The sequence below is a fragment of the Lissotriton helveticus genome, chromosome 4_1 (genome assembly GCF_964261635.1).
Source record: "Lissotriton helveticus chromosome 4_1, aLisHel1.1, whole genome shotgun sequence".
In the NCBI taxonomy this organism is placed as follows: Eukaryota; Metazoa; Chordata; class Amphibia; order Caudata; family Salamandridae; genus Lissotriton; species Lissotriton helveticus.
Genome location: NC_136063.1, coordinates 7,630,292 through 7,656,862, shown reverse-complemented (window position 1 = coordinate 7,656,862; position 26,571 = coordinate 7,630,292). Strand labels below are relative to the sequence as shown.

Here is a 26,571-nt window from a genome sequence, read left to right as displayed (position 1 = left end):
AACTGACCCCAGGCCAACCTGGCCTCTCAGGGGTGCACTGGCCCAATGCCCAGAATGTCTGAGCTGGCTGCGCAGGCAGCCAAAGAAGATTGAGCAAAGGCCTAAATGAGGCAGCTGCCCACTAAGTGCTGGGTAGCTGGGGGACTGAGCCTGGCACCAGCGTGCCTTCTGGCTCTCCTCTGGGGCTCTGGACACAAAGATACCCCCATAGATGTAGGAGCCACGTGGGATCTGAACAACGATGGGCCCTTGGAGCTTCGTGGGCTCGAAAGAACAAGACTGCCACCAGGGGCCGCTCTACCCTCTAAAATCCCCCTTCATTGGTGGGGCCTCGTGGACTCTAAACAAATGCCCCCGAGATTGTTGGAGTCCCGTTCTGGGGACTCTGAAAACAATGGGAATCCCGCATCACAGCAGAGTCTCTGGCAAGCTTGGCATAGAATTGCGGAGTCCCCCGGCAGGCCTCTACTTCATCCAGGCAGCCCCCACAGTCCTGCGTGAGCCCACACATCAGTTAGTCTCCCCCACTCACCGGTGCTTCTCTGGGGCGACTCTCGATCTCGGCGGCGGCTGTAGGGGAAGCTCTCTCTCCCCTCGGCTCTCTCCCGGCCCTGCAACTCTTCAGGCACATTAACGCTGCACACATCATCGCGCAGCATTTAATCAAACGAGTCCACTCATACCAAACTCGACCCCCACACATCAGGAACTAACATGGACACATACACTCAGCGTGCGCACTCACTTTACACTGGGACACAGTGAAAGTGTGCAAAAGCCAAAAACAACTAACACCAAGTCACGTATCAAAGCAAAAAGTTTAGGGGTGAACCTGCCAGAAAGGCCACGTCCAACAGAAGGAGTCATATTTCCAGATTTACGAGTGATCGGTGATCTGGAATTGTGTCAGTATGCTACCCCACCCTAGGGGTGGCGTAGCGAGGCACAAGGAGGAGAAATGTTTTCATTTCTCCTCGTTTTTCCCTCTTTCAACACATGCTCGAGGAGTACTCTGGTCCGGCTGGACCATTGACGCTACCACACGACATGAGTCGACTCGAAGTGAGTGAAACAGTCGGTACGACCATCATCTTCTGTATCCCACGGCTCGAGGATTGAGAGCTGTGCGCAGGGTACGCTTCGTACTGGCCTAAAGACTGAGACTGTCCCGCTTCCCTCTTCCCGAATTCCTGAGACATTACGATCCCTCAATCGCTTGTAAATAAGAGTGCTGATTCCTTTTTACTGTTCATAAAGAACGTGTTACTGAAAACCTACGGTGTGGTGTCCGTTCGTCAGTGTGGTGTGAGCTCAGTGTGTACGATCCTAGACCCAACGACCTCCCCGGCGAGGACCTCACGATAATACTCGGCATTACTTGTGGGAGAGGTGGGTCCCGGGGTGGTCGGGTGAGCATAACCTGGCCCTCTGAGATCGCCCCGTCTAACATTGATGGCAGGCGACGGGATAACAGCCTACGTCTAGGGATCGTACAGTAAAACAACTGACACACTATCTGAACGTAGAACAACCATGAGTCTCACGGCAACAAGCGAAAAAAACACATTCCAGAAGGACCTTCTGGAAGAGTATACCCACCGAGAACTGAAACAATTCTGCAAGGATTTCCATATCACTACCACTGGGTTGAGTACCAAAGACGACTTCCAAAAAGCCCTGACAGCATGGGTAGAGGCCGGAGCCCATCTTCCCCTGCCAGAAGGAGACGGTGGAGAAGGAGGGTCACAGACCGAAACCCGCGATCAAGAGGGTGAGGGAAGTGACTCCCTAACACAGAGTCCCAGCACGGAGAGAGGTCTGTCACCAGAGGAGATGACAGACCGAGAACGCAACCGAAGTCACGAGCTAGAGCTGGCACGCCTGAAAATGGAAGGTGAGCTCAAGTTGGCTGAAAAGAAACTGGCCATCGAGCAGTTACGGCTGCAAGGAGAACTGGAGGAGAAGAAGCTCCAGAGGGAACACGAAGGCAAGAGACTCCAGCTGGAGCACGAGCGCGGCCTGAAGGAGATCGAACTCAAGGCCCGGAGCAGAGACAACCGGACCTCAGAGATCCGAGAAGTTGTTCCCCCGGCAGAACCAAAAGTCCACATCCCCAAGGATGTGGTCAAAGAGTATTACAAGAACGATGATATCCAGCAATGATTCAAGGCCTACGAAGTCGCCATGACCTCCCACCGAGTTCCTAAGAACTTATTACTGAAAACCTACGGTGTGGTGTCCGTTCGTAAGGGGGGTGTGAGCTCAGTGTGTACGATCCTAGACCCAACGTCCTCCCCGGCGAGGACCTCACGTTAAGACTCGGCATTACTTGTGGGAGAGGTGAGTCCCGGGGTGGTCGGGTGAGCTTAACCTGGCCCTCTGAGATTGCCCCTTCTAACATTGGTGGCAGGCGACGGGATGCGAGCCTACGTCTAAGAGATCGTACAGTAAACGACTGACACACTACCTGAACGAGGAACAACCATGAGCCTCTTTGTAACAAGCGAAAAGACCATATTCCAGAAAGACCTTCTGGAAGAGTACACCCACCGAGAACTGAAGCAATTCTGCAAAGATTTCCATATCGCTACCACTGGGTTAAGTACCAAAGAGGACTTCCAAAAAGCCCTGACAGCATGGGTAGAGGCCGGAGCCCATCTTCCCCCGTCAGAAGGAGACGGTGGAGAGGGAGGGCCACCGACCGAAACCCGCGTGCAAGAGTGTGAGGGAACAGAGTCCCTGACACGGAGTCCCAGCACGGAGAGAGGTCTGTCACTGGAGGAGATGACAGACCGAGAACGCAACCGAAGCCACGAGCTAGAACTGGCACGCCTTAAAATGGAAGGGGAACTCAAGTTGGCTGAGAAGAAACTGGCCATCGAGCAGTTACGGCTGCAAGGAGAACTGGAGGAGAAGAAGCTCCAGAGGGAACACAAAGGCAAGAGACTCCAGCTGGAGCACGAGCGCGGCCTGAAGGAGATTGAACTAAAGACCCGGAGTGGAGACAACCGAACATCGGAGAACCGAGAAGCCGTTCCCCCGGCGGAACAAAAAGTCCACATCCCCAAAGATGTGGTAAAAGAGTACTACAAGAACGATGATATCCAGCAATGGTTCAAGGCCTACGAAGTCGCCATGACCTCCCACCGAGTTCCGCTGAAGGATTGGGGAGCCGGGTTGTGAGGTCGATTCCTGAGCGAGGGGCGAGACACCCTGCTCGATCTACCGTCCTCCGAGCAAACATCCTACAGCCACATGAAAGAGGCCCTCCTCACGAGATATGGGCTCACCCCAGAGATGTATCGACAACGGTTTAGAGACTGCAAGAAGATCCCCGGCACCACATGGGTAGAATAAGTGAATTTCTACAGCCGGGCCTTGGAAGGATGGATCAAGGGCAGCAAGGGGACCACTTTTGAAGGACTCATTGATCTCATCGCCTATGAACACTTATCATACAATTGCTTTGTGGAACTGAGACAGCACCTTCTGGACAGCAAGTTGGCCGACCCCCGGAAGCTGGCTGTCGAAGCAGACCGCTGGGTAAGCACCAGAGTCCCCCGGGGGCCCGGTGGAGACTATGGCCGACACGAGCAAGGATCCTCCCGCCAGAGGGGAGGGGGAGGTCAGGGTAGACAGAGGGGGTCCAAGGTAGGGCCCCAACGAAGCCACCCCAGAAACCAGTCCGGAACATCATCTCCTCCCGCAGCAAGAGCCGGGTTTCCCCTCGCTAGACAAGGACCCAGAATCAGCAACGCCTGCTACAGATGCCAGCAAACAGCGCATTATGCCAGTGACCCCCTGTGCCCCATGCTCAAGAAACCCAATGCTGCAGGTCCCCCAGCGCGCCAGCTAGCCACAGTAGCCTTAGAAGAGGAAGAGTTCGAGGATCCGGAAGGGTGGGAACCAGCAGCCATGACTTTAGTCTCCCTGGGTGATAGGGAAATGGTCCCCGGAGCCCCCTTGCCAGACAACACGGGAAAATACCGACAGCAGGTGACCGTCAACGGGCACCGCATAGGGGCGCTCTGAGACACAGGGGCCAGCATTACTGCAGTAAGGTGTCACCTAGTCACAGAGGACCAAATTGTACCCCACGCCTCCTGCAGGGTGATCTCAGCAGACAATTCCATCCGCACCTGCCGGATAGCTCAGGTCCCGTTCGGGTGGGAGGGCGTCTCCGGGGAATTACGAGTAGCGGTCCGCACCGACATGCCCGTGGACTGCCTACTGGGTAACGACCTGGAGAGCTCCCTGTGGAAGCAGGTAGAGCGAAGAACTCACCTGGAGAAGGTAGGCCTGCCCGAGTGGGCCTGCGTGAACACCCGATCCATGACCGCCCGACTGTCCACCCCCGAGGGGGTAGAACCCGAGAACCCTCGCCCGGTCACTGATGACCCGGAGGGCAGCGGGCAATCCGAAGTCCCCGAGCTTCCCCCCAGTGAGAGCATCGACCCTGACGCAGATCCCCTAAGCCCTGTCGTTGAACAGACCCCAAACTTGGACGACCTTCCTGAGTTAGCCTAGTGGTGCCAGGAAGGAGGACCTTCCCGAGAAGAATTCTGCCTGGAGCAGACCTCCTGTCCTTCCGTGGATGGGCCGCGGCAGCAGGCCGCCGCCCAGGCCGCCGGTGACCAGTCCGGCTCCCACCTTGTCTATTGGGAAAACGGCCTCTTGTACAGTGAACAGAAGTCCGCCGAGCTAGGGTCAGCCCGGATGCTGGTGGTACCCCTACGCTTCCACGGCTTCCTCCTGAACCTGGCCCATGATCTGCCCCTGGCGGGACACCTGGGACAGGACAAAACCTACCACCGCCTGCTCATTCACTTTAACTGGCCCGGCATGCGCTCCGATGTGGAGGCCCACTGCAAATCCTGCCCCACGTGTCAGGCCAGCTGGAAGAGCGGAGGGAGACGCAAGGCCCCCTTCCAACCCTTCCCCATGGTCAGTACCCCCTTTGAACGGGTGGGAATAGATATCGTGGGGCCTCTAGACCCCCGGACCTCCTTAGGCCACTGATTTATCCTCGTCCTGGTGGACCATGCCACCCGATACCCCGAGGCCATTCCCCTCCGAACGGTGACGGCCCCCGTAGTGGGTGGGGCCCTCATGGGGATTTTCTCCCGGGTGGGATTCCCGCGAGAAGTGGTGAGCGATCGAGGGATGAACTTCATCTCCAAGTACATGAAGTCCCTCTGGCAGCAGTGTGGGGTGATGTACAAGTTCACCACCCCATACCACCCCCAAGGTAACGGCCTGGTTGAGCGATTCAACCGGACCCTCAAGGGAATGATCATGGGTCTCGAAGAGCCCCTGAGGCGCAAGTGGGGCGTCCTCCTTCCCTGTCTCCTGTTCGCGTAGCAAGAAGTCCCCTGGAAATCCTTGGGATTTAGCCCCTTCGAGCTGCTCTATGGGCACCCCATCCGGGGGCCCCTCAGCCTGGTCAAAGAAGGTTGGGAAATGGCAGCCCAAGAGCCCCCTCCAGATGTGTTTCGATACATCCTGGCCCTCCGAAATCAGACACGGAAGTTCCGGGAACTGGCCGAGGCAAACCTCGAGGCCAGTCAGGAAGAAATTAAACGCTGGTATGACCAGAATGCAACTCTGGTCGAGTTTCAGCCCGGACAGCAGGTCAGGGTGATGGCCCCAGTGGAACCGTGTGCCATGCAAGACAAGTGGACAGGGCCCTTCAAGGTGGTGGAACGCAAGAGCCAGGTGACATACCTCATAGATGTGCAGTCCCCCAGGAACCCCTTGAGGGTCCTTCACGTGAACCGCCCCAAACCCCACTTTGTGCGGTCCGAGTTGAGTTTGCTCCTCGCCACCGACGACGGAGCGGAAGAGGACACGGAGCCCCTCCCTGATCCCCTGTGTGCGAAAGAAAAAGATGGCTCCATAGAGGGAGTGAGTCTCTCCTCCTCCCTCACCCCCGAGCAGCGCGAGGACTGTCACCAGTTACTGGGACAGTTCTCTGACCTTTTCTCTCTTGTCCCCAGCATCACCAGCTGGTGCGTCCACGACGTGGACACCGGGGACAGCCCTCCGGTACGGCACAGAGCCTATCGAGTCCCTGACAGAGTCCGGGCCTGCATCAAGGCCGAAGTCTCCAAGATGCTAGCCCTGGGAGTGGTCGAGGCCTCTGACAGCCCATGGGCCAGCCCCATGATCCAGGTTCTGAAGGCGGCCGCCCCCGGTGCTGTTCCCGAGCTGGGGTTCTGTGTGGACTACCGTCGGCTCAACGCAGTCACCAGAACCGACACCCACCCCATTCCCCGAGCAGACGAGCTCATTGACCGCCTAGGAGCGGCTCGCTATCTCAGCACGTTCGACTTGACCAGCGGATACTGGCAGATTGCCCTCACTGAGGAAGCCAGAGAGAGATCCGCCTTCTCCACCCCGGATGGTCACTACCACTTCCGGGTGATGCCCTTCGGGATGAAAAATGCCCCCGCCACCTTCCAGAGGCTGGTTAAACAGGTACTGGCTGGGTTGGAGGAATTCAGCGCCGCCGATCTCGATGATATCGCGGTGTTCAGCTCCCACTGGTCCGAGTACCTCCAACACCTCGGGGAGGTGTTGAGGGCCCTGCAGAGGTCGGGCCTCACAATTAAAGCAAGCAAATGCCAAATCGGACAAGGGTCCATGGTCTACCTGGGGCACCAGGTCGGAAGCGGCCTAGTAGCTCCCCTCCAGCCCAAGATCGATGCGATAGTGGCCTGGGAGGCCCCCACGACCCAGACAGAAGTGCGGGCATTCCTAGGGCTCACGTGGTACTACCGAAGATTCATAAAAGGGTACGGAAGCATCATGGTCCCCCTCACGGAGTTGACCTCCAAAAACCAGCCGAAGAAAGTTAGCTGGACCCCGCCTGCCAAGAGGCGTTCGAAGCATTAAAAGACGCCATGTGCACGGCTCCTGTTCTCCAGGCCCCCGACTACTCTCGAGAGTTCGTGGTCCAAATGGACGCGTCCGAACATGGCATCGGAGCGGTCCTGTCCCAGATGAACGAAAAAGGTCTAGACCAAATATTTTTTAAACCGATTTTATTCTTGTATAGAATACATGTGCTGCAATAATCAGTAGACAGTAGCATATGAAAGTGATTACAAACACAAAAACAGTAAATAGAAGGCAGGGTTCCACCATGGTGCTAAGAACAGTTTATATATGCAGGCATATATAACAAGTACTAATCATGCATACTGCTATTATGCAATCGCTGCCCTATATGTGTTTAGGTTGTGTGTGGGTGTGTAGCCAAGAATCCCCTCAACGGATGATCCAAACCCCTTACCTGGCAGGACAGAGTGTAGTACCCCATCTTGGTCACAAACTGAGCACCCCTCACGGAGATGTAAGGCCGCTGCTTGGTGAAGCATCAGCATTCAGGGACCTCTCGATGTCGGCATAAGTGTCTCCTCTGGTTAACCCCCAGAAAGGCTTATTTATTTATAATAAAAAGCATTCTTCTGATGTATTTGCAGATTAGCTTTGTCATGGATATGCGGATAGCCCCGTCGCCTCATGGATGAAGATAGAACGACATTGTATAGCGCGTCCAAAGGACTTTTAGTCGGTGTTCGAAGCATCATGATAATGTTGCATGAAGCAAAATGTGTCAACAAGGCAGCTTCGGAGAAAGTAATCCAACATTGTCTTGCACGCAAATATGTGCAGTATGTTCTCATAGGATAGAGGGCAATGTGAGAAAATGTGCAGCGTTGCTACATGGGCTTAACTCGGGGACATACCAGTGTGTTACGTTTCAAAATTTAGAAATATTGATAAATATCAATACAAAGATATTATTTTTCAATAGTGATTAACACACTAGTTTATAGGTTAATGTTTCATTTTAAATATATAGGCTTTTATTTTGGTTTATTGCATCTTCAGAGTACTTTGTAATCTATTTTATACATAAAAGAATGGCCAACGTTATGATGGCGTCGGAAATTGCCAAGGGCAGATGTCGGTCCGGCAATGAGTCAGTGGTTCCACCTGCCCAATTAGGATAGGACCGCCTGTAGGGGTATTGGAATTTGCCTTTTTGTACTGTGTCTTGCCCAGGAAAAGGGTCACAGCACAAGACACAGTACAAACAGGCACTTTTCAAACAGCCATTCACTGTGTGCCAGGCAACTTCTTGTGCCTGGCACGATGCATGGATGTTTGGGGGTGCACCACATGTGCCCCCTGGGCCACTTAGCAGTGGCCCACAGGGCACAGACCCTGCTTGAGACCCCCAACGTGTCTTTCTGACTGTCTTTTATGGCAGTGGGACTGCAGTGAAAAGGCTGTGCGAAATGGAATTCCTAATCCCTAAGGCGGTGCCTGTGCAGGCGCTACCTTAACTGTTGGGTTTAGGGTCCGACAACGACCCCGACGGGCTTCTTTAGCCTTGAGGAAGCGGAGGTCTGTCTCCCAGACTGTTGCACTCCAATCATTCGCATCATAATGAGGCGGTCAGACAGATGGCCTGGATGTTGGTAAAACAGCCAAAGATGGCCTGTTCGTGAGGACCCCACTGACATCAAAATTAGGCCATATGTGTGACTATGGAAAATTGATTTTACACATTAAAGTTTTGGTGTCCGTCACCTTCGCTAAAATGGTTCAGATTAGTGTGGGAATAGTGACTTTTGTCCCTTTGGTGTCTAACACCTTCCCCAAAATGGATTGGAGTGGCAATAGTGTATGTCACTCCATTAGTGGCCAAAACGTTCCACAAATTTGGTTTAGATTATAGTTGCAATAGTAAATGTGACGCTTTTAGTGTCCAACATCTTCCTTAAAACAGTTTAAATTCGAGTTGGAATAGTAAACTTTGTTCTTTAGTGTCCAACACCTGCCCGAAAATAGTTTAGATTGGTGTGGTGATCAGCCGCGACCCTTGCAGATAAGAGAGGTGTGGCGATGGGGTTGGTTGTGGGGGATTCGATAGACGACCATGAAGGCTCAGCCCTTTCCTGCTTTTTCCATCAGAGTTTAATGTGGATCCCTTTCTCAAGGTCCTCCCTTCACAGCAGCATCTTTGTCCTGAGGAGTAGGACCTCGTCTGTGGCGATCTACAGGTAAGTCCTTTTGGTAGAGCCATTGCCAAGACTGGCAACATATGGGTCAGACTCCGGAAATGGGTAGGCGGTATTTTACCACATGTGTTATGCATATGTTTGCATTTAACACATATGTAGTCAAAATACTTACACATACTTTTTGGCTATGTGGATACAGAGGATACTCTGCAGCTACAGAAGAGTAATAAATATTTAATGTATTTGTTTTTCCTGGGCAATTATATATTTTAACATTTATGTGAGTGTTATGTGATTGTGATTTGGTTTTATATATATCAGGGGCCCTAACCTTTTCTATATTAAGAGTTACATTTCTCAAATGAAAATCCTCCTGAGCTGCTAATATTATTAGTGTTGTCATAGTGAGCACATCAGATAATATTACATGTGTGGCCATCCCTTGCAAAGTTACTAGTAGCAACCACCACAGCACAAGGGCATAGGGCCTGATTTATATTACCGGCGAATGGGATATGCGTCACCGTTGTCTGAGTAACCCATCTGCCAAGATCTACATCAAGCCCTAAGTTGCCAGCAGTATTGTAAATGGCTTTATCAATTTGGAAAGTCTCTAAGCAGCTAAAAATGAATGTACACATGTATTTATTAAGCACAATCCTTTGCCCGGAGGCATCTTGTCGCTGCAGAACCAGTGAAGGGGTGAAACTAACCAGTTCCTAGTTTTTTTTAACAAAAAGCCAGGTTTTGCGAGATCTCCTGAAAACTTGCAAAGGGTAAACATTGTTTAGCACAAATGTGTTTCCCCACAGGGAATTAAAACACGATTGTTACAACAACTGCGTTGAAACAACACATACCACTACTCTGCAAGTCTGAGCAACGACTTGCGGAGGGGGCAGAAGTTGTTGCATTTAAAATCCAGCACCTTCCCTACTGTTGCACAAACTGGAGTAGGAATAGTAAATTATACTATTCCAACATCCAACCCCCCCCATCAAGGCGTTGTTATGATTTGCGGGATAATGGTATCCGTTGTTACAACGCGGTCATTGTAACAACTGCATTGTAATTGCATGCGGAGAAAAGGAATGCAAAATGATGTGGCACATTCCTTGCAAAGAAGGAGAGGTTTGAGTTCCAAAGGCAATGCATTCCAGAGCAGAGCTGTGGATCAGAAAAAAACTATTCCCACCTCATGTGATTTTTCTGAAGGGAACAACTAAAATATTCTTGGCCGTACTTGGGCATAGAGCTCTGCACACAAGTCTCTCCACGACCTGGGCCCAAAGTACCTCAACGACCGCCTGACCTTCTACACGCCCACCCGCCAGCTACGTTCTACAAGCCTCGCCCTCGCCGCCGTACCACGCATCCGAAGAGCCACCGCCGGAGGAAGATCCTTCTCCTACCTGGCGGCCAAGACATGGAACTCCCTCCCCATCCACCTTCGGCTGACCCAGGACCATCTCGCCTTCAGGAGACAATTCAAGACCTGGCTGTTCGAGCAATAGCGGACCTCTTCCCCCAAGCGCCTAGAGACACTTCCGGGTGAGTAGTGCGCTATACAAATGTTATGATTGATAGATTGATTGATTGATTGCTAGGAGTGTACCACCTAAGATGTTTTTTAAAGTAGGCAGGTCCATACCCATAAAGGGTCCTTAAAGCTGTGCACAGAGATTTGAAGATGATACGTTGTCTTACCGGAAGCCAGGGGAGTGTGCTAATGGCTCACTTTACCGATTGGAATTTAGGCACTTTTAGAAGAAAGGGTGCTGATGTATTCCTCAAAATTTGAAGCTTTTTTAATAGAGCAACCAAGATATCAAGAAAGAGACGATTACAATAGTCGAGTCTTGTCAGCAGTAAGGCTATGACCACGGTTTTATAAGTTCTAGAGGCAGGTATTTCTCAATTCATTAAATCTCAGAGAGCAAAAAGAGGCTGAAGTGACCGTAGTGATGTGTTCCTTCACCTTCAGTTCATTCTCAATCGTTATCCCTAAATTTGTAACCTTTGATAATGGAGTAGGAAGTGAACATAATTCAGAAGGCCACCAGGTATGTGTCCAAAATGAGGGATTATTTCCAAATAGGATTACCTCCATTTTGGATGAGTTTAGTTTTAGGCTATTATACTCCATCCATTTATTAACTTCCGCCATGCATTCCATGAAGGATTCAATGGTGTTAATAGCATTTTTGGCCAATGACACGACAATCTGCGTGTCGTCTGCAAAGGATGCCAGAGACAAGCAGATTGGATTTTATAATTTGGGCAAGTGGTGTAACATAAAAATATAATATAGTAGGGCTCAGACATGATCCCTGAGGAACTCCACAAGGCAGGAGGAATACATTACAGCCATGGTTTCCATGCCCCTGACACCAAGGAAATATTTGTAATACGACTCTACAACTCTGCTTGATTTATGACCCAAACATCAGCTTTAAACATATTTTGGAAATTCAACAATTTTTCTCCAAACCATCCGATTATGAGGTCTAGAAATACACACATTTATATCTTGAATGCAGGCGTTCCAATTTTGGGATCCTTATGTTAATTCAACAAAGCAAAAGCTTCAATTGTAGTTTGGTGGACTGCACACCGGAGAGCTACTTAGATGTGGCTGGAGATCTACCATTAGCTCACGAGCTGCTCGTTGGAGTAGCCTGATCTATATTTAGTGTTATAATTATTTTTTGCAACGGTTTGAGTTTGTTGTTAGAGGCTTTGGGTGGCAATTTTTTTTTTTTAATATATATAGTATACATATGCTCCTTTTTATTGTATTAGTCTTATTTACAATTGGATTTCTATTTAATGTTTTGACTGATGTAAATTAAAATGATATGGACGGGTTACTCAGTCATAAACATGACAGATATCCTGTCCGCCGTCTTAAGATCTCCATAGGCTACAATGGGATTATAATACAGCGATCGGTCCATCCGTCATGTTTGTGACGGAGTAACCCCCTCTACCATACTATAAATCTGGTCCTATGTTTTTTATATTTATATAAACGTTTGTAATATTGGTTAAGATGATGACGAGAGATCACTGGCAATAAATGGGGCAAGATGTTAGCCTATCCTCAAAAGGTCTCCCTCAACACAAGGTTGACATGAATACAATTTAACGTAGTGTATGTGACCTGTATCACACCACACAGGCTAAAGGATATATATATATATATATATATGGAGGGGAACCTTGAGGATGCCCTAGGGGCCACTTGTTTCATGCTAACTTTACCCACATGATGGGGGGGTGCCCAAAATTACAGACATACATGAACAAGGTGCTGCATTCCCTCTGGCTGTTTCTGGGGCGCTCCCTATCCTGCTCCATAGGAGTATGTCTAGGTTGGCACTAGATTATTGGACCTGGCACTCACATTAGCTAGGTGCCGCCATGCACTGACCTCAAAGTCTAGGGTGGGAACAACAGTGGCGGCATGGGCTAGAAATGTCACATTGTGGGCCGGGGCAGAGTAGAGGATACTCAGGTGGGAGGATGCCCAGGGGATCAGGAGGCCCTCCAGTGCAGGATTATGGACTGTTGTGTTGTGTCCTGTAAAGGTAGACACAAGGAGCAAGAATGTATATTTAAGTCTTCTTTATTCAGTTTCAGTCCAAGTTACATCAGTCTTGACTCCAACCAGCCTAGTGTGGTACCAGCCCCACCAGGAGCACCTGCCTAGCTGCTCAGCCCATCTCCAACTCCCAACACTCATCCACTCAGACACCCAGGCATTCCCAGCATCACAGGCACACCAACATTCCAAGCATCACTAGCACACCAACATTCCAAGCATCACATACACACCAACATTCCAAGCATCACAGACACACCAACATTCCAAGCATCACAGACACACCAACATTCCAAGCATCACAGGCACACCGACATTCCACGCACCACAGGCACACCAACATTCCAAGCATCACAGGCACACCAACATTCCAAGCATCACAGACACACCAACATTCCAAGCATCACAGGCACACCGACATTCCACGCACCACAGGCACACCAACATTCCAAGCATCACATACACACCAACATTCCAAGCATCACAGACACACCAACATTCCAAGCATCACAGACACACCAACATTCCAAGCATCACAGACACACCAACATTCCACGCACCACAGGCACACCAACATTCCAAGCATCACAGGCACACCAACATTCCAAGCATCACAGGCACACCGACATTCCAAGCATCACAGGCACACCAACATTCCAAGCATCACAGGCACACCAACATTCCAAGCATCACATACACACCAACATTCCAAGCATCACAGACACACCAACATTCCAAGCATCACAGACACACCAACATTCCACGCATCACAGGCACACCAACATTTTAAGCATCACAGGAACACCAACATTCAACGCATCACAGGCACACCAAAATTCCACGCATCACAGGCACACCAACATTCCAAGCATCACAGGCACACCAAAATTCAACGCATCACAGGCACACCAACATTCCATGACCAACTCACACTCTGGCTGAGCAGCTAGAGGCTGCAGGGCTGGAATACGTGTAATAACAGCTACGTAGGGTGTAACATTATCCCTTTTTCTTCAAAGAAAAGGAAAAGGAAAATAACATGTAACTGTTAGAATTGGGGGTCTCTAGTTGGCACAGGTATGTACTAGTGACAAATAGGGACCCTCTCCTCTAGTCAGAGTAGGGTGGGTACACTCCTAGAATAACCCCTGCTCACCCCCTTGGTAGCTTGGCACGAGCAGATAGGCTTATCTCAAAGGCAGTGTGTAAAGCATTTGTGAACACATACAGTAATGAAGTGACAACACAACAAATGGACACAACACACGGTTTTATATAAAAAATAAGTATATTTTATATAGAGTTACCACAAGACCAATAGTGACAAAAATAATCCACAATACTATTAGAAGGTTAAAAAGGCTTAAATCAGGGTTCTGAGTGAGTCTGTAGCCCTGTTCGGCTACGCCGTTGTTGAAATAACACAGAGTCTAACAAATCCAGCGGACCGCGTAGGTACGGGCCCACTCAAATGTCGACGGACTCAGTAACAGTACCTTTAACTTGATACTGCCTGCACGGACGTGCAAGCAGGCTCCGGTGTTCGTCGCGGTGCAGAAAAAAAAGCATTGCAGGACACGTTGTCCCTCAATGCGGTGCATGCAGCGGCCCGTTGACAGAGTTGTGGATCCAAGGCGTGTGTTGCAGGGCGAATCGGTGCTTCGTTGCGGTGCTTGTAGCTTGCGGTGCGGCGACAGAGCCAGAGTTTGGGAGCTGGTGTCGATCAGTCTGGACAGCTGTGCGAGTGGGGCAGTGCGCCGCGAAGTGTGCGAGGCGGTGCCCAACTCCGGTGCGTTCACAGGACTCCAAATCAGCAGCAGTGACCACTTCGGTCATACCAGTACGAGTCGGTGTAGCGAGGCGTTGGACGTTGTGGTGTCCACCAGTCGTGGTGCAGGCAACGGCTTGGTGGCGGCATCACAACGGAATCAGTGAGCTCAGAGCTTGCTTTGTTTGAGGCGCACGTTTTTCGATGCGGTGCATACAGGACACCAGGCAGGTCGTGAGAGTCGGTCACAGCTCCCTGCCTCTGTAGCCGCTGAAACAGCATTTCCAGCAGCAATCCACAAAGGCTGGGGAAGTCTACTGGTCCTGAGACTTCGGTCAGGGGACAAACTCTCTTCCAAACCCTTGGAGATCTTTTCACAAGTTGAAAATAAAGTACACAAAGTTCTTTCTCCTTTCTTTGGCAGTCAGGCAACCACTGCAGGCCAATCCCCCAAGCAGCACTTCAGCTTGGGAATAGTCTTTCCTCAGTTTCTTCAGGTTCCTCTTCTCAGCAAAGGTTTTGTCTTGTACTCCAAAAGTGATCTAAATTCCTGGGATCTGGGTCCCAATATTTATACCCCAAAATCTTTTGTTCTCTGAGGGGAGAGGGGCCTGTGCCCAGTCCAAACCACTTCTGAAGCACTCTGTTTACCAGACTTCTCCTTTCCTTTCACAGCACAGGGCAGGAACATCAGACGCCCCACAGGAGAAGAGGAAGCGTGTCACCGTCGCTACTGCAGCCGTCGCAACTCCAAAGGAGTGTGTCGCCGCTGTAGCTGTCGTATTGCACCACATCAAGAGAAGTGTATCGCAACGAGGAAGAAGCGTGTCGCAGTCGCTGCTGCTCCGGTCGCATCGTGGATGTCGCCACTGTAGCAGTCGTATTGCACCACATCAAGAAAAGCACCTCGCATCCACGGAGAGTCGTGCCGCCGTCGGAGCAGCTGCCGTCGCATCTTGGATGTCACCGCTGTAGTTGCCGCATTGTGCGGAAGCCTCTCGCAACATCGGAGAAGAGTGCCGCTGCCGAGGCTGTTGCCGTCGCATCGCTGAACAAGGGTGTCGCAGCTGCAGCTGACGCATCGAATTGAGACTTCTCGCATCATTGGAGAAGCGTGCCGCATCTGGAAGATCTTCACATCTTTATTTCTTTGCTCCAGAACTTTACCGCATTTCCATCGCTGCAACATTGCTTGTTGTGGAAGCGCAAAGCATCTTAAGAACTGCACTGAACTAAGCAAAAACTACCATCTATTGTGGATGTTTGCCATTTGTGGTCTTGTGGTAAGTCTATATAAAGAATACCTATTTTTGATATAAACCTTGTGTGGTGTTTATCTGTAGTGTTCTCACTGGGTGGTTACTGTATGTGGTCACAAATGCTTTACACACTGCCTCTGAGATGAGCCTGTCTGCTCGTGCCAAGCTACCAAGGGGGTGAGCAGGGTTTATTTTAGAAGTGTATCCCCTTTACCCTGACTAGAGGCAAGGGTCCCTATTTGTCACAAGTACCTACCTGTGCCAACTAGAGACCCCCAAATCTAACATTGGTGGTCAGCAGTGAGTTTTCTGGACTTGCATTTGTGACTCATGTACAGTGATTGGTGAACACTACTTAGTGAGTGCAGACCATAACGATACCGCATACTTTTTGGTAGATTTGTTTTTGGGGATTATCTATTTTTGAAAGATGCCAGATTCAGTTTTCATGGAAGATACAGAATCCATAGCCTCTATTGATTGTGATTGGGAAGAGGAAAGGCTGTAAAGCTACAAAGTGAAACAGCTGAAGTATTTCTGCAAGAAATTCAATGTTTCCACTGCTGGGTTCAGAATAAAAGAGGAGTTCTACAAGGCACTGAGGGCCTGGGTAGAAGCAAGGAAAGCCCCTGAGAATGAGGAGGGGGATGACCATGCAGATGTACAGCTGGAAGGGCCATTGGGTCCAGGAGGAAGGAAAACACCTTCCCCCGCTGGTAGCAGTGCTTGTGGCAAGAGTCTGTCTCCAGAGGAGTTGGAGGACAGAGAGAAATGCAAAAGGCATGAAATGGAGATGACCAAGTTCAAGGTGAATAGGCAACTAGAGTTAGAAAATAGAAGATTAGACATAGAGGAAAATAAATTGCAATTTGAACATGAAAAGGTTTTGAGGGAGTTGGAATTGAAGCCAAGAGCTTAGAAATTACTCCCTCTGGTGACAGCATACCATCAGTGCCCGTGGAAGCTAGAGTGTATATTCCCAAAGATGTGGTGAAAGAATGTTATAAAGATGATGATATTAGGCAGTGGTTCAGAGCCTATGAGGTAGCCTTGTCTTCCGACCGGGTCCCTGAGAGAGATTGGGGAGTGGGGTTGTGGGGAAGGTTACTTAGTGAGGGGCGGGATACACTGTTAGACTTGCCTTCTGAAGTCCACAATTCATACACTCACATGAAGGATGCATTAATGTCTAGGTATGGTTTGACCCTTGAACTCTATAGGCAGAGGTTCAGGTCTTGTAGGAAGATAGAGAACAGTACCTGGGTGGAATATGTCACTTTCTTTTGCAGAGCACTGGATGGTTGGGTGAAGGGCAGCAAAGTGAATCATTTTCAAAGGCTTTTTGATTTGATTGCATGGGAGCACTTGTCTAGTAATTGTTTTCCAGAGCTGCGCGAGCACCTGATTGATAGCAAGCTGACTAACCCTAGGAAGCTTGCTGAGGAGGCGGACCACTGGGTGAGCACCCGGGTCTATAAGGGTTACATGGGAGATTCAGCCAAAGGTGGGCAGGGTCCCCAGCAGAAGAGTGGGGGGGACAAGGGTAAACAAAAGGAGTTCCGCAAAGGGCCCCAAAGTAGTCCACAAGGGAACTAAGGGAAAGGTTCCCTGCCTCCCCCGGAGAGAAATTAAGGGGTCCCGAGAGGTAGTCCTGTTCCCCAGGGACGCCTGAGATGTTACAAATGTGGCGACCTGGGTCACAAGGCGAGTGACCCCAAGTGCCGCATATTAGGAAAAGCAGCACCCACTGGTGCTCCGCCCCGGCAGATGGCTAGTGTAGCCTTGGGGGAGGAGATTGGTGTCCAAGGTGGTTGGGGACCCACAGAAATGTCCCTTGTCTATATAGGAGACTGTGAGGTGGTCCCAGGGACCCAACTGCCCAGGAACACTAAGAAATATGGGCAGTGGGTGACCATCAATGGCCATAAGGTGGAGGCCCTTAGAGATGCAGGAGCCAGTGTGACAGCTGTCAAGTGTCACTTGGTTTCTCAAGAGCAGATTGTCCCTCATGCATTTTGCCGAGTTGTTGCCGCCGACAACACAGAGAGCCATTGTCCAATGGCTCAGGTTCCCTTTGAGTGGGGCGGTCTCTGGTACTCTTCAGGTAGCTGGGAGACCCGCCATTCCTGTTGACTGTTTGTTGGGGAACTATTTAGGGAGCTCACCTTGGGGAAAGGTGGAAAAGAGTACTCACTTGGAGATGGTGGGTCTGCCTGATTGGGCGTGCATGACCACCTGGTCAATGGCAGCCCGTAGGGGTGCTCAAGAGGACCTGGAGCCTGAGAGGGAGGCCCAGGAACCTGCCTTAGAGAAAAGAGGCAGGTTGTTATAAACCATTTGTAATTTTCCCGATTCATGCCCTTATATAGGTATAAATCACTACATCCTTATATAGGCATAAGAATCATAAACATATTTAGACATAGCTCATGCTGTCCAAATACGGCAGGGCTACTTCCACTAATTCCGAAAATCTACAACGAATTCCTTGGACAACTCGGCTTCAGCAGCTAGGGACTTCCCCTTGCCCGAGAACTGACTTGTCCAAGAACTGATGGAGTTTTCAAAGAACTGAGAGTCTTTAATGACGTTATTATGTCCACCTTTGCGTTAAACTCTGCAACTTCAAGGTATAAATATGCCCACACTTGCCTTAGCAAATACACGGTGGTTTGGAGCAGTGTGACTATCTACTTGCCCGATGCATCCTGCTACAGCAAGTGCCAAAGGAAGCCGACCCTCCAGCAGACATACTGAGAGAGACGCTGCCTTTTCTCCTGCCGAGAAATCCAGCTCCAGTTTTTCCAAGCTACCCTTGCGCGTTGTTGGGAAATCTATTCCTGAGCCTGACCTTCTTCATTCTAAACTAAGGTACGGAGCTGATTAGAACTTAAGAGAAATCTTGGATAGATTCTTGGCAAAGAATACTACATTTATCCTACACCTCACTTACTTCTTCCCTCGTACTAAGCTTACATTAGGTACACTGGGGTAGGCGTATTTTATAAGCACCAGTTGAGTACTTTTTAGACTCTGTTATTTATGTATGTATTTATCTAAGGTTTAGAAACCATACAATGCTTCTACAGTATTATTTTATTCTACTATTTATACTGTTTGCATTATATTTTACCAACAGTTTTACGATTGTAGCAGTTCATTTCTTATGCTTGAGAAAGAAGACTGTTGAATAAAACCTTTTATTGAAAATGCCCATCTATCTATTTCTCTGCACCTCTGGTGAAACGGAGCATGCACGATTGACTGAGTGAAATATCTAGCTATTGTTTCCACGACTCTGGTGATCAGTTTTATCTGGGGGAAACAAAGTTGTCATGTTTATGCAGTTGTCAGAAACGAATCCCTTCTTGTTTATTCGAGAATGTTTCTAGTGACCTCTGAGCTAGCTGGCACTCACAATTAACTCTAATATATTCTATAGAGACCTAGTCGACCTCAGTCCTACGTCTAATCTATAGGATATATTATTCCAATGCGCAGAACCTATTGGGAATATAGGAACTACACTACATAGCGCCCAATGTTTGGTGAGGCACTAATTTAACGCTAGATACTAGAGTAACTCAGTCGTGCTTTTCACAGAGACCCCTTTTTACCGTAAAAACTCCAATAGACGTCTGGAGTGGGTTAAAGGATAAAATATCCGCCTTAAACTGAGTAGGATGAAAATCCTATGTATTTGTTTTTTGGTTTGTTCAAACTTGAAGGATACAGTGTTCCAAAATATTGTGCACCTTATCTTTATTTCCTTGAAACTTGCTCTGCAAAACGTTTTAACAAAATGTCGGATAGTGACACTGAGAACAGTGGAGCTGCAAGAACTGCAGCCTAACTGGTTTTTAACGTTACAGAGTTCCAACAAAATGAGTCGGATGCTATAATCATCCCGAAAAAAGGAAGGAAAACCATAGCTATAAAGCTTATAGAAAATGGCCTATCAGCAAGAGGTGGTAGAGTCATATTTGTCATAGAGGCACATGAATATCGGCAGAAAGAGGTATTCTATTCATGGGTTGTCTTTCCACAGGCAAATCCAACAACCCATGTGTTCCACTTCTATAAGATAGAGGAACCTCCAGCGGAATACGTTCCTTTCGAGGGCATTGAAATTCCACTAACTTACCAAGAGCATCAGCTCTGGTTTAAAGGTGCCCTATAACTTCAAAATCACATTACCAGGCTCAGTCCACTAGGTAGACCAGGAGCTACATGGCCGGTACTAGCCAGCTATATACCACATCCTGACATTGAGCAAATGACTGCACCAGAAGTGTTAGCTCAGCTAAAACAACTAATAAAAATACATAGACAATTGGTACAATATGTCATGCGGACATTAACAGTCCAACCTGCTATAAGAATTCCACAGCACACCCCTCATCAGGGGAACACAAACAAAATCACACCACAGACTATACAGTCAGTAATCAGTAAGTTGCCCGCAAAAAGGGAACAAATTCCATTTTGGTTAGCCCTGAAAATTACTCAAATAGAGGCAGTATTTCCCGATAGAACACCTCATGAGAAACACAAGATTCTAACAATCTGTTTACCAATGGGGATTGCACCACACATGGAGGACTGTGACACTTGGGGTACAGTCTTTGCTTCAATCTACACAAAAACACGTGGTGTCCCATCTATGGCGGTAATACCAGACGTTCTGAGACAGATTCAAAATGAATACAGACCAGAACCAGCCTTGAATCTTGGTATGAAATGACTGAAACATTTCAAACAGGTCTCGGCTATCTTATTAGCTAACATTAAAGGTGAAGCAGCATCCGTGGAAATCCGCCAAAAATTAAAATAACTTGATATTACTGACCAACCATATGAGCTTTCCAGAATTATTGAAAAATCCTATAAAGAACTAGGAAGAGATAGTTTGGGAGGGAAACGTGTAAAGCCTGAACTAACAGAAAATCCTGGAAAAGTTTTTTCTCAAAAATAATCTAACTACTCCAAAAAAGAAATGGGAAAATGGTAGACACTCACTTCCTAAAGAGAAGCACTCTCAGTCCAGAGGTAGATCTCCTCAACAGAAGCACTCTGAAAAGAAATATAAACTTAGAAATAGGGATAATTTAAGAAAACCTGATAGCTATCAAGATACTGATACACAATCCTCTCGTACTTTTCAGACTTCCTCGCAGAAATTCGAAAGAAGAGGACAATCAGAACACAAAGAAGAACGCGTGAAGTCCAAAGACGATCAACACGTTCCAAAACATAAGAAAACTCAATTCTCCAAAAAGAAGGTAGCAAGTATTAAAATCAGACATGCCGAGGATCTTGAGGACACAACTCAAGAACGGGGAGTGGGCCCAGACAATGCTGGACAGCGCAGCAGAGGTCACCATAGCTCGCAGGATCCTGAAAGATCATCTGGAGACAGTGGATCTGAATGAATGCATCCAGGTTGAAACTGCCAACACCAGGGTTAGAGTACCCCATAAGTTATATGAAGTAACACTCCCAATAGAGGGGGATATATCTTGTAAAATAAAAGCATTCTTTTGGGAAAAACTATCCGAGGGTTATGATATTCTTCTGGCTGAAAAATACTGGCCCCTGAATTTGTCAGGGGGTACCCACATGGCAAATAAATCATTATGCCAGCCTTCTCTAATCACATGCAAAGAACCTCAGAGAAGTATTCAACAACCAACTCACCATTAGCAGCCAAAAGAACGCAGTCTCTATCTACTGCTTCCACATGCCTACGATGCTCAAGAAGATCTTTAAATGGCTCCCCACCAACACATGCAGAACCCCCAATGTGGACAACATCAATGCACTTTATGCCAGGATTAACGCTTAACTGACCAAAAGACTGCTTATCATACAGAACTCAGTGGCCGGCCTCACCCTCAAACTCCCACCCCACACGCACATCACCCCATCCCTCAAAGAGCTCAAGTGGCTCCCAATCCACAGATGCACACTCTTCCAACTCCACACACACACACTTAAAAAGCCTTAAACAATACTGGCCCCACGAAGCTCAAGAACTACATAAATGTCCACAAACCTATGAGACACGTCTGCTCAGCTGAACTCCTATTCGTACACAGCACCCACACATGAAAAACCAGATCCTGTGTTTGTATCTTCTACCTCGCTCCTAAAGTCTGGAATGACCTGCCCTTGCACAACTGAGCCGACGCATCAGTTCTTGAATTCCACAAGATCCTGAAGGTCTGCTTCTTTGCCTAGGCCGGGCTGTGGCTCAGTCCATAAAGCTCCTGCTTCTGTTCCAGGATACCCTCTTGGGTGACTCGTTTGCTATACAAGTACACCTAAGATAATATACTGTACATCATGGAAGGGCACCCTAATTAGAGGACACTGCAGGATTTTATGGGAGATAGACCTTCTTACTTTCAGGAGGACATGTACCCAGAACTACGGTAAGATGTAATAGTAAATCATTTCATATCATGCTATGAGGGGACAGTAGCCCCCACAAATGTGGAGGGGGTTACACTTTGGGTGGACGTGAAGAACCTGAAGACGATCTACACATTAGCGAGTCCATTGGTAAAAAATTCCCATGGATGGACAGAACAAGAGTAACACAAATTTAATGGGATGGTGTACTAGGAGATGTATGCACCTCTGTCCCTACTAGGGTACATCATGACTCTTCACCCCATCAAGGGTGTCCGACAAGGTACTTAAAATCAACGTGACCTGGGACCTAGGAGAAAAAAAAGCACTGTGAGGCTAGAGAAACTTGTAACAGAGAGGAGAACGGGTCTCTGGATTAAGAAACAGTGGGGTCTCAGGCACAAGGAATGTCACTGGGTGAAACCAAATGAATAACATTCCCAAAGCGACATGGGTCTCAAGATCATCTAGAGTGGGTGCGGTGGAGAGCCGCACTCACAGCAGATTTTATGATCATCTCACAGGGAAGGAGGGCCTCAGGTTCCATGAACACAGGAGCTCAGGAAGACCAATGGGGAGACATAAGTAATCACTCAACCACATAGTTTGAAGACGTATTTATTCTTATTTATTCTTCATTTACCCATTTGGTGATTGTCAGAGTTTGCATTTAATGATTGAATGTACGGATCTGCCGAAGGAGATGAGGGCTCCTTCTGTCTTCTGATTGCAGCTGCTGTCAATAGCTCCCTCTTTCATGTGGCTTCGGTATGTTCAGTATGGCACGTGCAGCTGACTGGGAGTGATGAGCAGCCTGGAACCACCTCTACTCCTGCTTCAGAGACACAAGACAAGAACATTTAATATGTTAGCTAAAGTAGTGTATGTTTCATACTGCAACAATATCATTCTTCTCAGAAGTTGAAACAAGCACCATTTACATGTTTTGACCAGCATCCTTAAGTTTCTTTGATTTCTTTTATTTTTGCATTTTATGCAAAGCTATAGTGGACATGTCTCTCTTTTCAGATGAACTGATGAACTCCAGCCCTTATGGTACAGGCTACCCTGGGTCTTGTCCACCTTCCAATGAGTTGGTTGTAACTATCCTCATGTCACAGACCTCCTTAGTTCAGACCCAATCAAGGTTATTCCAGCGGAGCTGCGCCACGTCTGCTTCTAGCCACACCTCAAACTCCCAGGAGATGATCAGGGACCTTGATTGAAAGTGAAAGGTGAGCTCTGAATCCAACCATTTTCAATTTAAGAATTTACCAATGCTTATACTTTGCAATAATGATGGTGGTTGAGTAAAAAATAATACCTTTCAGGATAGGCCCCAACTCTGGCTCTGACCTGGGACCCTTGCCTAGGGCTCTCTGCAGGAGACGTTTTAATAAGAAAAGGTTAGTTGGGAAAACTTCTACAAGAGAGTCTGTGGCTGCAGTGAGGGCTCTGCCAGAGGTTTAGGTGTGAAGAGGGGGGACTTTGAGGTAGTATATGAGATGACCCCTTCTCCCAAACCTTGGTCTTGGTGCTATTGTGTATTTGTGATACTTTGGTCTGGATGCTATCTTATACGTGTGATACCTTTGTCTATATGTATGACACCCTGGTTGTATGTGTGAACCCTTGTTCTGGGTGCTATCTTGTATGTGTCATAACTTGGTCTACATGTGTGATACCTTGGTCAGGATACTGTCTTGTATGTTTGACACCTTGCTCTATAGGTGTGATACCTTGATTGATTGGCACCTGTTTACATATCATCATGCTTGGATGCTGTCCTGCCTGAATGCTCCTTTGCTCTAGTGCCTGTCCTATCTGCATGCTCACTTGCTCATTAACCTCTCATCTCTCAATGATGTCACAGCTTATTGTTAGCTTGCTCTGTTGCTCTTAAGTCTTGATGCTCTCATCTCTCGATGATGTCGCATCCGGTTGTTCGCATTCTCTGTTGCTCTTGAGTCTAGATACTCTCGACTCACAATGATGTTATGTCTGGTTGTTAGCTTGCTCTGTGTGTTCTTGTGTCTAGATGACATTATCTCTTGATGATGTCACATCTAGTTGTTAGCGTGCCCTGGTGCTCTTGAGTCTAGTGCTCTCATCTCTCTATGATGTCACATCTGATTGTTAACTTGCTCTGTTGCTCTTGAGTATAGATGCACTCATCTCTCGATCATGTCACATCCTGTTGTTAGCTTTCTCTTTGCGTTCTTCATTCTAGATGCTCTAATTTCTCGATGATATCACATCTGGTTGTTAGCTTGCTCTGTGCGTTCTTGATTCTAGATTATCTCATCTCTCGATGATGTCATATCTGGTTGTTAGCTTGCTCTGGTGCTCTTGAGTCTCGATGCTCTCATCTCTCGATGATGTCACATCTGGGTGTTCGCTTGCTCTGGTGACCTTGAGTCTAGATGCGCTCATCTATCAATGATGTCACATCTGGTTGTTAGCTTGCTCTGGTGATCTTGAGTCTAGATGCTCTCATCTCTTGATGATGTCACCTCTGGTTGTTAGCTTGCTCTGTTGCCCTTGAGCCTAGATGCTCTTATCTCTGGATGATATCACATCTGGTTGTTTCCTTGCTCTAGTGCTCTTGAGTCTAGATGCTCTCATCTCCCGATGATGTCACAATTGATTGTTAGCTTGCTCTGTTGCTTTTGAGTCTAGATGCTCTCATCTCTCGATGATGTCACAATTGATTGTTAGCTTGCTCTGTTGCTTTTGAGTGTAGATGCTCTCATCTCCCGATGATGTCACAATTGATTGTTAGCTTGCTCTGTTGCTTTTGAGTCTAGATGCTCTCATCTCTCGATGATCTCACATCTGGTTGTATGATTTCTCTGGAGATCTTGAGTGTATATGCTCTCATCTCTCGATCATGTCACATGTGGTTGTTAGCTTGCTCTGTGTGTTCTTGTGTCTAGATGACATTATCTCTTGATGATGTCACATCTGGTTGTTAGCGTGCCCTGGTGCTCTTGAGTCTAGTGCTCTCATCTCTCGATGATGTCACATCTGATTGTTAACTTGCTCTGTTGCTCTTGAGTCTCATCTCTCGATCATGTCACATCCGGTTATTAGCTTGCTCTTTGTGTTCTTGAGTCTAGATGCTCTAATTTCTCGATGATGTCACATCTGGTTGTTTGCTTGCTCTGTGCGTTCTTGAGTCTAGATTAGCTCATCTCTCGATGATGTCATATCTGGTTGTTAGCTTGCTCTGGTGATCTTGAGTCTAGATGCTGTCATCTATCGATGATATCACATCTGGTTGTTTGCTTGCTCTGGTGCTCTTGATTCTAGATGCTCTCATCTCTCGATGATGTCACATCAGATTGTTAGCCTACTCTGTTGCTCTTGATTCTAGATGCTCTCATCTCTTGATGATGTTTTGTCCGGTTGTTAGCTTGCTCTGGTGCTCTTGAGTCTATATGCTCTCATCTCTCGATGATGTCACATCTGTTTTTTCGCTTGCTCTGGCGATCTTGAGTCTAGATGCTCTCATCTCTCAATGATGTTATATCTGGTTGTTAGCTTGCTCTGGTGCACTTAAGTCTAGATGCTCTTCTCTCTTGATGATGTCACATCTGGTTGTTCACTTGCTCTGCGTATTCTTGAGACTAGGTGCTCTCATCTGTCGATGATGTCACATCTGGTTTTTAGCTTGCTCTGTGTGTTCTTGAGCCTAGATTCTATCATCTCTTGATCTGGCGGTGTCCTAGGGGTCCATAGATCTGTGGGTGTCCTTTAATCCTGAGATCTGGTGGTGTCTTGGTAGTCCATACATCTAGTGGTGTCGTGGTAGCCCTGAGACCCGCTGGTGTCCTGGTAGTCGAGGCGAATGCCCAAGATGTTTCTCAGCTTTAAGAGTTGTCACATTCAAGTAATCGGGCATATGAAGTCATCAGGAGTCTTGTATATACTGGAAGGCAACAGTGGAGGGGTGTGTCCCTTCCTTTGTCTGCCCCACTTTAATTTTCGCTGAATTACCCCAGAAAAGCACTGGTAAGGCTGGGTAAATCTAAGGTTACCAGCATGGAGGTTGCTGTGCTTCCAGAGGATATATCTGTGGGGATCCTGTATTCCTGCTTGCCCCAGTGATGGGACCTCTACACAATCATAAATACATTTTTTATTCTTTTGTCCATTTTATAGGTATTACTTTATATTGTTCCTTAAACTTATTTTAAATGGTTAATATTTCATAAGGTGTACCTGCAGCAACTTGGTAGCCCTGATGTTTCTTTTAGCGTTCGCTTCTTTCTCAAGTCAGCGGTAAGATGCAGGAAAGCCATGGATGTACTCTAAACTATTGTTTTGACGAGGAACATTATTTTATGAAAACAATAACATTTCTAACCATTTATTGTCTTAATACTATATGAATTTTAACATTTGTTTTTATCTGTTTTGATGAATCGATGTTATCATTTATGGTTGTTTCAACCGAATAAAGAAATATTGATTTATTTATTTATGCTG

General features: G+C 47.8%; 1 protein-coding gene across 2 annotated transcripts in view; it reads right to left on the bottom strand.

The window, feature by feature from the left end:
- Positions 1-22,682: 22,682 nt before the first annotated feature.
- Positions 22,683-26,571, bottom strand: part of LOC144826890 (ly6/PLAUR domain-containing protein 2-like) — a 70,407-nt gene continuing 66,518 nt past the window's right edge. Inside the window, exon 4 of one of the 2 annotated variants that reach the window (XM_078685346.1) lies at positions 22,683-22,915. The gene's annotated coding sequence lies outside the window, so the exon portion shown is untranslated. The remainder of the gene's footprint in view (positions 22,916-26,571) is intronic. The other variant, XM_078685348.1, reaches the window with a different exon arrangement.